We start from the raw sequence: 15,085 nt of genomic DNA on the forward strand, positions 1-15,085 counted from the left end.
ATTTCATAACTTGACACTTCTTTACAAACGATATCAGAAGTAAATAGAGATTCATTACGCCAATCAAGCTTGGCAAATTCATAACATGTCACTTCTTTGTAAGTGAGGATTCAAATTTAAGATTGGTATAATCACAACTCACACATCCCCTCAGAAAGGAGGTCGACGTTATACCTATCATCTGAGAAGTTGTCAACTTGTGTTTTCAAGTGTTACAAAAGCCTCGAGATGGTCTTTCACTTTGGGACGACCAAGAAAATAGGTTAGACATGTGAAGGCACTAAATATTAGTGGACAAATATTGTGTAGAACAACACAATAATCCCAAAGAACCATTAGCTTTGTCTTGGGTTTAAATTTTAAGCAAGATTACAACCCTTTAAACGAATTATGTTTTCGGTGTATCTGAAACACAGACACGTGATGTTATTATTCTACTTAAATTATAACACTTAAATTTATTATTTATTTAATGTATTCTAAGAGCCAAACATGTGAATCATATATTATTTATTTAATGTTTCACCTCTTTAGCCAGATGATTGAATTAGCTAGGATTATAATACCATGTGTCAATGTGTTTAGGGACTAACTTAAATGAGACTAGAAGGGACTCATGTGGAGTATGCGCTTCCTTAGGCTAAGTAGTTTGAGTGTGATACCTCTATATAAGAACTAGACAACTTGAGTTTGAAACCTATAATACAACTGCTACACTAGTGTGAGTTCAATATACTCATATCACACTCATGAGTCCAATATATTGGTATTACATTCAAAATTTCCACCCTCCTGTAAGAGTGTGAAACATATATGGGTTCACTATATTGGTATCGCACTCACTTTTTCTAGACTACTGCCAAACATTAAGGCCTCGTTTGGTACGTTTCACATTACTGGCTATTTCAGTCAGATAGACTAATTTGTACATTGTATAAGTACTGAATAATTAGTTGGCGTACTAACTATGTTCTAAACGTTTGGTTCTCTGTCAAATTAAGAGGTAGGACTCTACTTATAATTTTTAATTGCTTGTTTACTAATTTTAGAATAATAATTCATACTAGTATATGCCCACACACTTTTGTGAAATTTTTTGCTTTTGTTTTTAAAATTGAAGGAAAGAGGAAGAGATTGAGAGAGAACATGGGAGTAGGAAGAGGGAGAGATATTTGTTTTTTTAATTTTTAATTTTTTGAATTAGAGATAATACAATCACTTATAGGTGAAACTAGGATAAAAAAATGTGAAATTTTGTTTTGGGAAATTACATCACTGTCCTTAACATTTTTGTTGTGATAGAAGACAAAAATATTTTTTCACTCTCTTTTGGTTGTGTTTAATTAATAAGAAAAACTAATGAAAAAAACTTGAAAACTTTGAGTTTTAACAATAAGGACAAAATAAAGGGTAAAGTGAATAGTACAATGATTGACTTTTTAGTGTAAAAATGTGGTTTGTTAAAATGAACAGTACCGGAAGCTTTTCGTTAAAGTTCCCTAACTAATATGTAGTTTATATAAAAGATCACAAATGTGTGTGTGTTTTTTTTAAATAAAAATAAAAAAACAAAAAACAAAAATACTTGGACAAGATTTGGATGTTAAGGGTGCGTTTGTTACACCGGACTATCTTGGATTGGATTAACTTCTGAGACTAAGCTGGACTGGCTTAAAATAGACTAAACTAGACTATCTTAGTGAAGCGTTTGGTACTATGTCGGACTAAGAAATGGGATAATGAAAACAGTAAAAAGTGGACCGTATACAATCATAACAACAAAATTTCATACAACAACATCATATACTAACTAACCTACAATCAAATCCTAAATTGAAAAATACGCAGGATAAGAAATTGCAAATTTACTCATAATCCACTCCAAAAGTTCGTTTTCTATAGAAACAAAACCAAAGATTTACATGCCCAATTTAAATCAAATCAAACAATAAATCCACACTGCCAATAAATTTCCCCTAAATCAAAAAGATAAAAAAATAAAAATAAAAATTGGGGGAAAAAAATGGAAAGAAGCGAATCAGTCTATCAGACCTTTGTGTAATTGAGATCCTCCATCTCCGAATCAAACCTCCAACCGCGAGCCCACCATCGTCTCCTCATCCAACCTCTCTTCTCCGATGACCCACTCATATCCCCTCCTCCAATCGACGTGAATGGCTATGTCGCCGGCAGTGAAGAGCGTTCTGTGGTAAACTCAGCTTCGCTTTCGTCCTTATAAAGTCAAAGAAGTGTGGAGCCAAAAACAAGTACATCTCGTCGATGATCGTTGTCATCGCCGTCGGTGGGGTGGTATAATGAGGTCGGTTAACCAGACCAGAACAAAGAAGCGAGGAGAACAACTAGACGAGGACGCAAACGGTCTTGGCAATCCAGTGCTTATTGGGGGGTCTCGCTAAGAGCTTCTAATGAAGGACTTAGTCAGGACCAGTTGGCTCTAATCTCATTAAATCTATTCATGCGTGTAACAAACATGGTATTGGATTAATAGCTAGTCCAGTCTAGTCCAAGAAGATTTAGTGAAGGCAAACAAGCACGCCCTAATTACTTTATAAACACCGCCAAGACTGTCTGGCATATAGGCTGAGCAAAGCTCTCCAACTGTATATCCTTTTATAACCCATGCTAATGATTCTTATTCCCAAACTACTATTCTAAAAATCAGCCTAGCCAGGTTACACGGTTCAGGGTTTATGGTTCCATTATTTTTCTAATTTATTTAATTAAGTTAAAGGTTTTTTGGGTAACCTACCCATAATGAACTCCTATTATTTCTCTGTTGTTTCGTATTTCTCTTCTCCCTGTCTTTCCTCACAGATGTGTTCTCTTTTTTTCTTTTTTTCTTTCTCTCTCCTTCGTTCACGCTGAATTTGACTCTACATGCACCATCTCTCGCAGCAGTCGTCACCTAGACTCGGGCGCCCCATCGCCTTGGCTTATTCTGCAGCTTGTTTAGACTTTGCAAGCAAGTTTTCCATTTTTATTTTCTTTTTAGATTGTAATCTTTAATTTTCTTCATACTACAATTGAATGGTGTTGAATTCTAGATGCACCGTTCCATTACATATGTTGATTCATTGAATTATTGATTAATTTGTGATGAAAAATGATGTCAATTTTAGATTATGAATTATTTAATTTTCAAATTTGGTTGGATTTTGGATTTTTTTTAATTTTTGCTGCATTAGTCTGTGATGATGCTAATGCCACGATGGCTTAATTTTTACCTTTCTCAAATTCTCAATACAAAAATAGTTTTTTTAGAGTGTAAGTAGGCAACTATTTTTATGTTATTTAATAAATTTAATTAAATTCACCTAGTCTGCCTAGGCACTACATAGGCCTTCTAGCCGTCTAGGCGCTTAGCCCTAGCACGTCACACAACTAGACTCCTAGTGTCTAAAGTCTTTTATGACCTTGCCCTAAACTAGCATCAAGATTGAAGAGAAATTGATTCGAATTCGACCGAAATATATACAAGAAATTGCATGAGAAACCTAATTAGATATTCCAGAAGCAATTGGGTTTTAGAGGCAGATGCTTTGTTGCTAATCAATTAGGGCTAATAGGGTTATATTCGAATAAGGTGAGTTGTTCAAGTAAGAAATCAGGAGAAGGAAGTGGGAAAGAGAGGGGAAAAGGGAGAAAGAAGAAGAAGGAGGAGAAATTCTTGATGTAGATGACGACAAACACAAGCAGCTAGAAGATGATTCGCAAGGGAGGGGTTGAGAAAGCAGTAAGTGTGCTTTTGTTAGCAACCCGACTAATTATACATAGATTTTGGGGTGTATAAGTTAGTAGGTGTAAGCTGTATAAAATAGTTGGGTCCGGATTAATTTATTTGGTTCTTATTTAATATAAACAACATCAAACGCCAAATTTGTACTAAATAACACTTTCTAAAAATCTCCACTGTCGCCTAGGCGCTAGGCAGCTAGCCACCATCCTGAATAGTCCCTAGGCGTTTGAAAATTAGGAAAGTGCGCTTAGACCTGCTTAGGTGTCCGCCTAAACCCGTTTAGGTCGCGACTTTCACTCAAACAAAAAATCAATAACTTTCATTTTGCATTTTATTATTTCAACTAAATGTAAGAGACTTGTTGAATACTTGGATGACCACTCATTATATATTTGTTTCCCATGTTTTCAATATGTTCTAAAACTTGAAGTATAAATAGGCATCAGCTCGCGCCCCGACTAGTGCCTAGTGTCTTTTAAAACCTTACTATATGGTACTATCCGATATCTGATACGGGCTACCAGCCTTGCTAACGCAACCCCAGAAACCACTTGACATATGCGGTTCTTCAAACGCTATTGCCTTTGTGTGAACCTTTTCCTTAAGTGACCTTCTTCCTGATTTCCTTTATCTCTCTCGCCTCTAACCTTCGGTACCCATGCCCCCTCCCACATTACGTTGCCTGCACTCTGACGGCCTGGTTGCTGAAGCCAACCTTTCTAAGCAATTCTAACAACCTCAAAAATAAAAAATAAAAAAATAAAAAAACAACAACAACACTATGAAGATGAAAATGAAAAAGGGAAATTGAAGTGGGTTTTTGGCCGGAAATGATGGGTCAAAACCTCTGCAAAAAGACCCTCTGTAATCAATTTCTACATAAAATGATTTTTATGTCATTTATCTTTGCAAAGAATGACCATATAGAACAAGGATTGACATCAATTCTAGATCCCATTTTTACAAATGTGGTTCGCTAGGCTCTATGATGGTTATGGTATACAGTGAGAAATCATGGGTGGCTCATTTTTGACTCCTTGGTCGTTTTTTTTTTTAAATATTTTTTTGAAAGAAACGATATTATCTACACTAAAGGAGGTGGAGAAGTTGGCTAAGCCTCACAATGGGCTAGTAATAATGTGGTTCAAATTCGTCTTTGGCAAGAATCGAATTTAAAACCTCTCACTTATAAATGTGGTCCGCTAGGCTCTGTGATGGTTGTGGTATAGAGTAAAATATCATGTGGGTGGCTCGTTTTTGACTCTCTGGTTGTGTATTTTTTTAATCTTTTTGAAATAAATGATATTTCTACACTAAATAGGTTAGAGAAGTGGGCTAAGCCTCATGATAGGCTAACAATAATGCGGTTCAAATTCGTCTTTGGCAAGAATCGAATTTAAAACCTCTCACTTACAAATGTGGTCCGCTAGGCTCTGTGATGGTTGTGATATATAGTAAGGAATCATGTGGGTGGCTCATTTTTAACTCTTTGGTCGTTTTTTATTTTATTTTAATCTTTTTGAAATAAATGATATTTCTACACTAAGTAGGGTAGAGAAATGGACTAAGATTCATGATAGGCTAACAATAATATGGTTCAAATTCGCCTTTGGCGATAATCGAACCTCAAACCTCTCATTTACAAATGAGGTCCAGGCTTTGTGATGGTTGTGGTATATAGTAAGAAATCGTGTGTGGCTCATTTTTGACTTTCTGGTCTTTTTTTTTTTTTTTTTTTTTTGAAATAAACGATATTATCTACACTAAGGAAGTGGGGGAAGTGGACTAAGCCTCACAATGGGCTAGCAATAATGTGATTCAAATTCGCCTTTAGTGAGAATCGAATATAAGACCCCTCACTTACAAATATGGTCTGTTAGGCTTTGTGATTGTTGTGGTATATACTAAGAAATCATGGGTAGCTCGTTTTTTATTCTCTGGTTGTTTTTTTTTTTAATATTTTTTTGTTGTTGAAATAAACGAAATTATCTACACTAAGAGGATAGTAGAGTGGGTTAAGCTGCACAACCGGCTAGCAACAATGTCATTCAGATTTGCCTATGGAGAGAATCAAACCTAAAACATCTTATTTACAAATGCGGTTAGCTAGGCTCTATGAAGGTTGTGGTATATAGTAAGAAATCGTGGGTGACTTGTTTTTACTCTCTGGTTGTTTTTTTTTTACATAAACGATATTATTTACACTAAGGGGGTGGGGGAGTAAATAAGTCTCACAATAGGCTAGTAATGACTCTCTGGTCATTTAGATTCATTGGGTAGAGGCAAGTTGGAAAAATGGAAAATAAAAGGCTTTTTAGCTAAAATAATCTCTGAGATTAGCATAACTCCTCATTTTGGTCCTGAGATTTGAAATCAGTATAAATGGTCCCTGAATCTATCCATCAAATTATTTTGATCATTATGTGAAAAATTATGTTACATAAGAATCAAAATGGTAAAAATACCCTCAATTTAATAAACAATGGGCTAGAATGATTTGACAAAAATAAGCATATTTTTGCCATTTTTTTCTTATTTAATAGAGATTTTTCATGAAATGACCAAAATGATTGATGGTAGACTAACTCAGGAACCACATATATCGATTTTAAATCTTAAGGACCAAAATCAAGAGTTATGCCAATCTCAGAGACCATTTTCGCTAAACAGCCAAAAAATAAATGAGTTCCAAAAATATATTTGTCTGAGATTAATGATTCATTAATCCAATGTAATTTAGTCCAAGTCAAGCTAATTTCACTTAATCTTTGGAACTAGTTCAATCCGAACTAGTCTGTTGTAACAAACAAAGCCGATGTGACTTATATATGTTTCCAGTACCCTTAAAAAGTTCTTCCTCTTAACCACTGCCAAGTTGCAATTTCCAGATCCCTCCTTCCGCAACCCTATGGACACTTCCATGTCAGGTTTGGTGGGTATATAATATAAAGAACCAAAACCCTAATCCATCAAAGATTGATATCTTAATTTTTTTTATGCAAGACCAAGTGTTCGATTCACATTATAGCATGTATGTAATAATCAATTGGAAGTTGCGTTTGCATAATAGTTTTTTTGTTTTAACAAACAATAACGATAGCATTAGTATTATATTGTTAGTTGTTTGAGAGAAAGGGGATCAGTGGAGATTAAATTTACCTTAAAAATACATGCGTCATTACTTTCCGCCACTACAGTAAAATGTCATCTGCGCGTTTATTTCATTTTTATAATGTAGTTTGGCAAATGCATTCTTTTTATATGTTCCACTAGCCACTAGATTCTGATTGTTTTTTCAATTATTTCATTTTTATCTATTATTGACTTAATGCATCCGATCCAACCTGTGATTTTCTTTGTCAATTACAGAAAAGGCTCGTCTCCTAACATATTTTTTAGTATCCTAAAAAATGATGATACTCTTTAATTAAATAGGGCAAATGCAGGTCATCAAAAGTGGACTTTGCACGTAAAAGTGTGAGTAGTGCGCACTGATCATAAGATAATGTGAATTGATTATCAAATCATGGACAAGATTAACTCGCATCTTTTTTGGGTTTTTGATGTGGTGGAGGGCAGAGTAAAAAACTGCACTGCTTAAGTCGCATCTTTTAAAACAAATTAAAGATGCTTTTTAGGACCACCAGAAAAAAGGTTCAATGATGGAAAATGTTCCTCTCGACTCTCCAGTCCTACTTGAAATTATCAAATGTTGGTAATAAAAAATGGACCAATTGATCTATGCATTCGACTCCTTGCGTTTGAGTTGAATCATCCGCTTCGTAAATTAAAGTAGTATAGAAGTATGCGATCGAGTAAATAGCAAATTAGGGTTTAGGGTTTAGAAAAATGTAAAGATTTGTGCAAGTTACTCTTTCGTCTCCATTTTGCAGAAAATCATTACGTATAAGTATATTAGACACCTGTAACTCGATCGGTGAAATAATATCTTTAAAAAGCCGAATGTCATATGTTGAAAACGGAAAATATCAGCACACAAAAAATCCACTCGCACAATCCACTAGTTTCATGGCCATAAAAAGTTAATGCATATCAAATCTTTGTTTATGGTAATATGTAGCTTTACTTGATTATCTAAGCAATTCTGCTTCCTTCTTTTCTTTTCACGTGCTTCAGTTAATTCAATAGCTTTTTCATTGCTTTGCGAAATGAAACTTTGTTCTTCAATTGTCCGAAATTCTGCGAGAATATTTGGGTTCCTATAAGGATCTGTTCTTGTAACAACAATGTTGAGTTTTAGGTTTACACAATTGAGTTCTTTTTATACATGCGTCTGCAATGATCAGTACCAAGTACTCCATTTTCAATGAATTTCTGGATCTGGGTGCTTATCAAATTGTTCATGCAGCTTCTTCGGATCGATATCGGACATTGGAGGAAGGGGTGGGAGAGGTAGCGGTTTGATGCATCGAACTAGTGGGCTCAGCATCTAATAAAGCACCGGCACATTATAGCCTGCAACTGATTCAACTTCTGCTTCTGGAAGATCAAACGGAGCTTGATTAGTTCATGCTAGACAAGAAATGAAGAACATAACCAATACAGGGAACAGGGTAATACTGAACCATATTTGCTTTTTCCCATGACAATTTCACTCGAATTGCGGGGACTACACATATTAATATAGTATACTGGGGTCTGATAAAGATGGGCTGGATGTTCCTTGCTTGTGGAGCGGCATATCGAAAAAAAAGAAGAAAGAGTGAGGTGATGCCCCTAGCTAAATGGTTTGAGAATACAACAATGTCTCCACAACATACAACAACTCAGAGGCGCTACCGCAAGCGCCAGCACCGGCTGAAGTTGCCCACCCTGCGTATAATTATTTATCCTCGTTCTACAAATATATTACCAGACTCCTTATTTTCAACTTCTGATCCGGACAAGATAAAGGCGACTACTAGGCAAAAGACCTATTTTTACTCATTGCTAATGCTTGATTGAGCGTAGTTCTGTTTTGCTTCATCTAAATAATTAGAATGAAAATTCTAATTCTAATTTTCATTTTTTATCTTCATAAAATTTTATTCAAAATTTGGCCTGACACAGATAGTTTTATCCCCGACAACGGAAGCAGATTCAGAGGTTGAATCCATCTTGAAAAATACTTCCTCCTCTGTTAAAGGTTTTTGATCCCCTTGCACTTACAACATACGGGGCTGCTTACTTTCTTTAACTAAACTGTAATTCTGCTTCCTTTAAAAGGGTAAGAGAAGAAAGTTAGTGCTCAAAGTAGTGATGAGTCGAAAAACAACATGCATTGATGGGTGGTGGGGGCTCATATTGATTACCATGAGGTCTTGACATATCTAGGCTCTTTAGCTCCCAAATGTTGATAAAGATCTGCCTCATTTGTATGTAACCCCCACTTCATCCCCACCCCTAAAGTGGCTAAATTACTAACGGCAACAAGCACCCTTAATGTTTAGGCACAGAAGCTACACTAGGACCAACGCTTGCTATCCGCCTATCGCAACAATTGTAGTGGTTCAATTGCCTTTTTTTGTTATATATTCCTCATGAAACCCAATTTTAGCCTCACTTTTCCCTCTAAAATAAGGTTTCTTCCCCCATTGCTTAGATTCTGTCAACTCTATGAAATTGGCCACTTTGTTGATGTACGAGAAAAATTGGCTTCCATTTTAAAGAATTGACATAATTTAGGTAAAGTGAGATGAAAATAAAGTTTTAGAAAGTTAAGTAGAACAATTTGTGTTACAGAAAGAAAAATGAGACTCAGTCGAGCCAAAAGGAATATTAAAGAATAAATCATTTTCTTTTGGGTAAATTACATTTTATCCCTCAGGTTTGAAGTCGATTTTAATTCCTTACAATATCTTTAAAATATTTCATTTTCATATCGCATCTACTATTTTATTTCAATATGGTATATCCGTTACATTTTTCATCTATTGATTCATTAAAAACTGATGCGGTTGCCACATTTGTGCCACGTGGCAAATATATATTTTTTTAATTTAAAAACAAAACCTGAATCTTCTAAAAACAATAAAAAAAAACCTATCTTTTTCCCGAGCCCTTCCCCTTCCCTGTAACCCTAACACCTCATCCCCACCCCTACCTTCTCCCCCGCAACCCCCACCCCACTCCACCCAAAACCCACCCGGCTTCTACCTCATCACCCCCTTTCTCCCTTCTTTCCTCTACAACCCCACCCACCCTTCTCTCCTCCACAACTCGCACCTACCCTCCCTCTGGATTTTAATCTCGTCGCCGCCCCGACCCATTTACCCGACTCTGGGTTTATCAATTTAGCAAGCCTCAGCGATTCCTTGGTCTTCTCCAAGTCACTGTGGAGATCGCCAATTGCGACCAAACGGTCTTGCTAGGGGTAATAGGTTTGCAACGGTGGGCGCGAGGGCAGGGGATCGTCAGAGCTGTGGCGGGCAGGGAAGGCATTCTGGTGATTTTGAACGGAGGGGGAAGTGAATGATTGGGGGTTTAGGGTTAGAGGAAGAGGCTTATGTTAATGAAGAAGTCGAAGAAGGTATCGACGAAAGAAGAGAGGAGATTGGGATGGCGGCTAGTGGCAGTTTGGTGAAGAGATAGGGTGGGTTTTTGGATGGAAGGGGAGGTGAAGAGAGTGGAAGAGAGGGAGGTGGTTGGGAGGCTCGAGAGGGGAAAAAGGGGTAGGGAGGGGTTGCAAGGGAGGTGGGTGTTTGGTTCTGCAAGTTTTTTTTTTAAATTAAAAAAAAAAAATTTGCCATGTGGCACACATTTGGCAACCACATGGCACAAATGTGGCAGCCACATCAGCTCTTAAGAGCAATCCCAGCGTTGGGTTTTGCTCGAGGGAAGGGGTCCAAAACAATGGCCCGAGGGCCGGTGGCGTCGCTCCAGCGTGTGGGAGCCCGGTGGATGGGGGAGGCCCGAGCTCCGGGCCCGTGAGGGATTGCCAGCCCTTGAGCCCAAGGTGGGGGTGATGCAAGGCTGACGCCAGGGTGGTGTCAGCGCATTATTTAATTTTTTTTGTGTCAGGCGCGTGCACCCCACCCGCGCGTCGCCGACACAAAAATCAGAAAAAAAAAGAAAGTTTCATTTACCGTTGGGAAGCCACGTGGCTTCCCACGGTGCGTTAGATCTTAACGGTCACTTAATGTGGACCGTTAGATCTCAACGGTAAAAAAAAAAAATAAGTCAGATTTAATATCCACCGTTCGATCTGAGATCAACGGTGGATATTAAAATGCTTTATAAATTAAAAAATAAATGAAAAAATAGTTTTAAAAATCTGAAAAGTTACCGTTGTGACACGTGACACAATCTGGAGTGTTGGAATTCAAATTTTTTTATATCCAACGGCAGAGATTAATTAATTGAATAAAAATTTAAAAAAAATTCAAAAAAATTCAAAAAAAAATCTGAAAAAAATTGTAAAAATTTTTTTTTTTACTTTTCTATAAATACCTTCTCATTATCATCTACCTTACACAACACTTTCATATTTTCTCAACTACTTTCAATCACATTCCTTTCTTTGTCTCAAAGTTTGAATCCATTTTTTTTCAACAAAATGACCACTGGTGCAGGTACGAATTGGTCGCTTATTGAAGATGTTGCGTTGTGTACTAGCTGGGTTGAAGTTACTCATAGTTCGCTTACGGGTAATGAGATGCAGTTGTGAGAAATGTGGAGTCTTATTCATACCAATTATCTTGAGAAAATTGGTGGGAAAAGAACCAAAGAATCGATGTCCAGTCGTTGGAAATTACTTAGCCAATCGTTTAGTACGTGGAGAGACGCTTTGGCACAAGCTAGTAGTAATATTCGAAGTGGGGAAAATTACTCGGATATGGTAACAAGATATTATTTATTTGATACCCAAATTTACATTATAATTATTTGTTTGTATTATTTATTTGTTATCTATATAATTTATTATTTATTGTTTGTATTATTTATTTGTTACTTACAAAATTTATTATTTATTGTTACTTATTTGTTACATTATAATTATGTTGTTTGTTACATTATAATTATGTTGTTTGTATTATTTATTTGTTTGTTACATTATAATTATGTTATTGTTACTTATTTGTTACATTTATTTGTTACATTATAATTATGTTGTTTGTATTATTTATTTGTTACTTATTTTCATTAAAATTAATGTATAATATCACTTACATTAAGAAAAAAAAATGTGTATATTTAAGGTTAAAATTATTTACTAAACTTGGAACTCTAGCCCCATGTTATGATTAACATGACACATATATATATATATTTGCTAGGTATACATTTGCATGAAACTTAAACTTGGGTTGATTGATGGAACTGAATGTTTCTTTTTAAAATCATCTTGTAATCCCATTTTTAACTGATGAATTGTAATGCCCCTATTTGTTACTTATTTTCATTATAATTATTTATTTGTATTATTTATTTGTTACTTATTTTTATTGTGTAGGAACTTCAAGCACAAGCTTGGTACGCTGCCAAAACCAAAAGCAAAAATAAATCATTCAACCGGTGGGAATGTTGGAATATTGTCAAAGATTGTCCTAAATTTAGAGTTGTGCCAGTCGGTCTAGATGTGCACATGAACAGCACCCCTCTACACTCTACACCCGATCATGTTCATGAAGATGATGCAGAAGAAGTGCCCGAAACGCCCCTCCCTGAACAAGCGTCGGGTTCGACCCGTTTTCCAATTAGGCCTCAAGGTAAGAAGACTTCAAAGAGAAAAGGGAGTGCTTCGAAGAACGATTATGCAAAGTTCATGGAAGAACTTACTCGCCAAGGTGAATTGACTTTGGCGAGGGAACTGGCGAAAGATGAGGCTGATAAGGCTAGAGAGGCATCAAAAGCAGCAGCTGTTGAGAGAGAATTTTATGCTAATGAGAGAGAAAGAGAGCTACTTAGGCAAGAAAGGGAACATGTTAGAGAAGAAAGACGGGCTCAACAAGATCGTGAGATTATGAACATGTCTTTAGAAGGGAAGTCTCCAAATTCTAAATTTTTTTGGAAGTCAGAGAAAGCGGACGTGGTACGAAGGGGGCGTGCAAGAGAAACAATAGCAAGCCAAGGTGGTTCTAGCACCGCAAGAGAAGATCATCCTAGCACCACAAATTGGTTAAGTGATGATGAATAGAGTACTTTTTGTAATCGGAGCCCATAATTTTCCAATCACTTTGGGTTGTAATTTATTATTTATTGTTTGTATTATTTATGTTGTTTCCAATTTCTTGAATATTTATTCAAATTAATTTGGTAAGTTATTTATACTAAGAATTAATTTGGTAAGTTATTTAATTTGGTAAGTTATTTATGTTGTTAAAAGTCCATGACCATGACCATCGTTCTAATTAAAAGTCCTTGTATAAAATAATTAAAAGTCCATCGTTATAATTAAAAGTCCTTGTATAAACATAAACATAAAAAAATTACATAAACATAAACATAAACATACTAAGAATTACATATACTAAGAATTACATAAACATAAATATAAACATACTAAGAATTACATATACTAAGAATTACATAAACATAAACATAAAAAAAGTACATAAACATACCAAATAATAAAACACACCAAATAAAATAACATAAACATACCAAATTAAAAAAAACACACTAAATGAACTTAATAATTATCTTCAGCTTGTTTCAATGCCCACTGGTGCTCTATCAAGTCAATTTGTCGGGCATTGTGCATGTCTGGCCTTTGAAATGCAGTATATCATTGAATGAGCCTTTCATTGTAACGTCCATCCCTTTGTAATGGCTCATGTTGCACGGGCTCATCGGTGGCGTCATGAGCACAATATATATGTGTTCTTGAATTGTTCATCGGGTCTGGCTCATATTCATCAACAGCTTCATAATCGTACTCATCTTCCACAATCATGTTGTGAAGAATGAAGCACGTCATCATGATGGATCGAAGCGACTCCACATCAAACAATCTGGCAGCACCCCTGACGATTGCCCAGCGAGCTTGGAGGATACCGAAACAACGCTCCACATCCTTCCTGCACCCCTCTTGACAGCTTGCAAAGTGTTTTTCCTTTGCACTCCGCGGACGTGGCACTGTTTTGACAAATGTTGACCAGCGCAGGTAGATGCCGTCAGCTAGGTAGTATGGCCCGTCGTACATACGTCTGTTGACCTCATACGTAACTTTTGGTGCCTTTCCTTGCAGGACATCGTTGAACACTGGGGATTGGGCAAGGACGTTGATGTCATTTTGAGCTCCCGGGACCACGAAAAAGGCGTGCCAAATCCATGTATCAAACGATGCCACCGCCTCCAGAATGATACTTTTTGCTCATTTTCTGTCCCCATAAGCGCCTTGCCATGCACTTGGACAGTTTTTCCACGTCCAGTGCATACAATCAATGCTTCCAATCATCCCAGGAAAGCCACGCATCTCCGCCTTCTTCAACAGCCGCTCCAAGTCCATGTGTGTAGGTTTGCGGAGGTACTCAGCGGTGTAGATAGATTCGATTGCTCCGCAAAACCTCATCAGGGACTCAAGAATGGTTGATTGCCCCATCCTCGTTATCTCATCCACTTGGTCTGCAGATGCTTTATATGCAAGCATCCGCAAGGCAGCAGTAATTTTTTGCTCAGGCAGTAGACCCATAGCACCAAAAACATCTTTTTTTTGCACAAAATAAGAATCATGGTTGCAAACAGCAATCATGATTTTGTTGAACAAATGTCGTTCCATTCTAAAACGAAGTCTAAAGTACGTATCAGGGAATGCACTATTAGGAACAAAATAATCATCCAAGAGTTCCATACCTCGTCGTTGCCTGCTTCTATCAAGGTTTCCGGAACGGCTGGGCCTGCAGATCTGAGCCGCAGCTTGGATGACTCGACGGGAATGTGAGGCTCTGCCCCTTCTTACTTCGTCATCTCTCATTTGACGCTCCTCATCCTCTTCCCTCTCATTTCTTACCCCCTGGTGATTGAACATTGCTTCTGATTCGTTAAACAATTCTTCCTCTTCCTGATTCAATTCCCACATCATCCTTGAGGAAGAAGAAGAAGACATTGAAAGAAAGAAACAGAAACTATGAATAATGATACAGATTTTTGTGAATAAGGAAGCAGAAATTATGAATAATGATAGAGATCTTGAGAATTTTGGTGTGAGATTTGTGAAGATGGATGGTGGATTATATAGAGGATTCAGAAAGGATTAGGTTGTGCATAATGCCACATGGCATGCCGTCATTCGTTATAAATCTGATGGAAATCTATCCTCAAAGATTGTGAACAGATTATGACACGTGGCATGCCGTCATTCGTTAAAAATCTGATGGAAATCTATCC

The sequence above is a fragment of a genome, unplaced genomic scaffold (genome assembly GCF_019419815.1).
Source record: "Pyrus x bretschneideri cultivar Hongxiangsu unplaced genomic scaffold, Pyrus_bretschneideri_v1 Contig37, whole genome shotgun sequence".
In the NCBI taxonomy this organism is placed as follows: domain Eukaryota; kingdom Viridiplantae; phylum Streptophyta; class Magnoliopsida; order Rosales; family Rosaceae; genus Pyrus; species Pyrus x bretschneideri.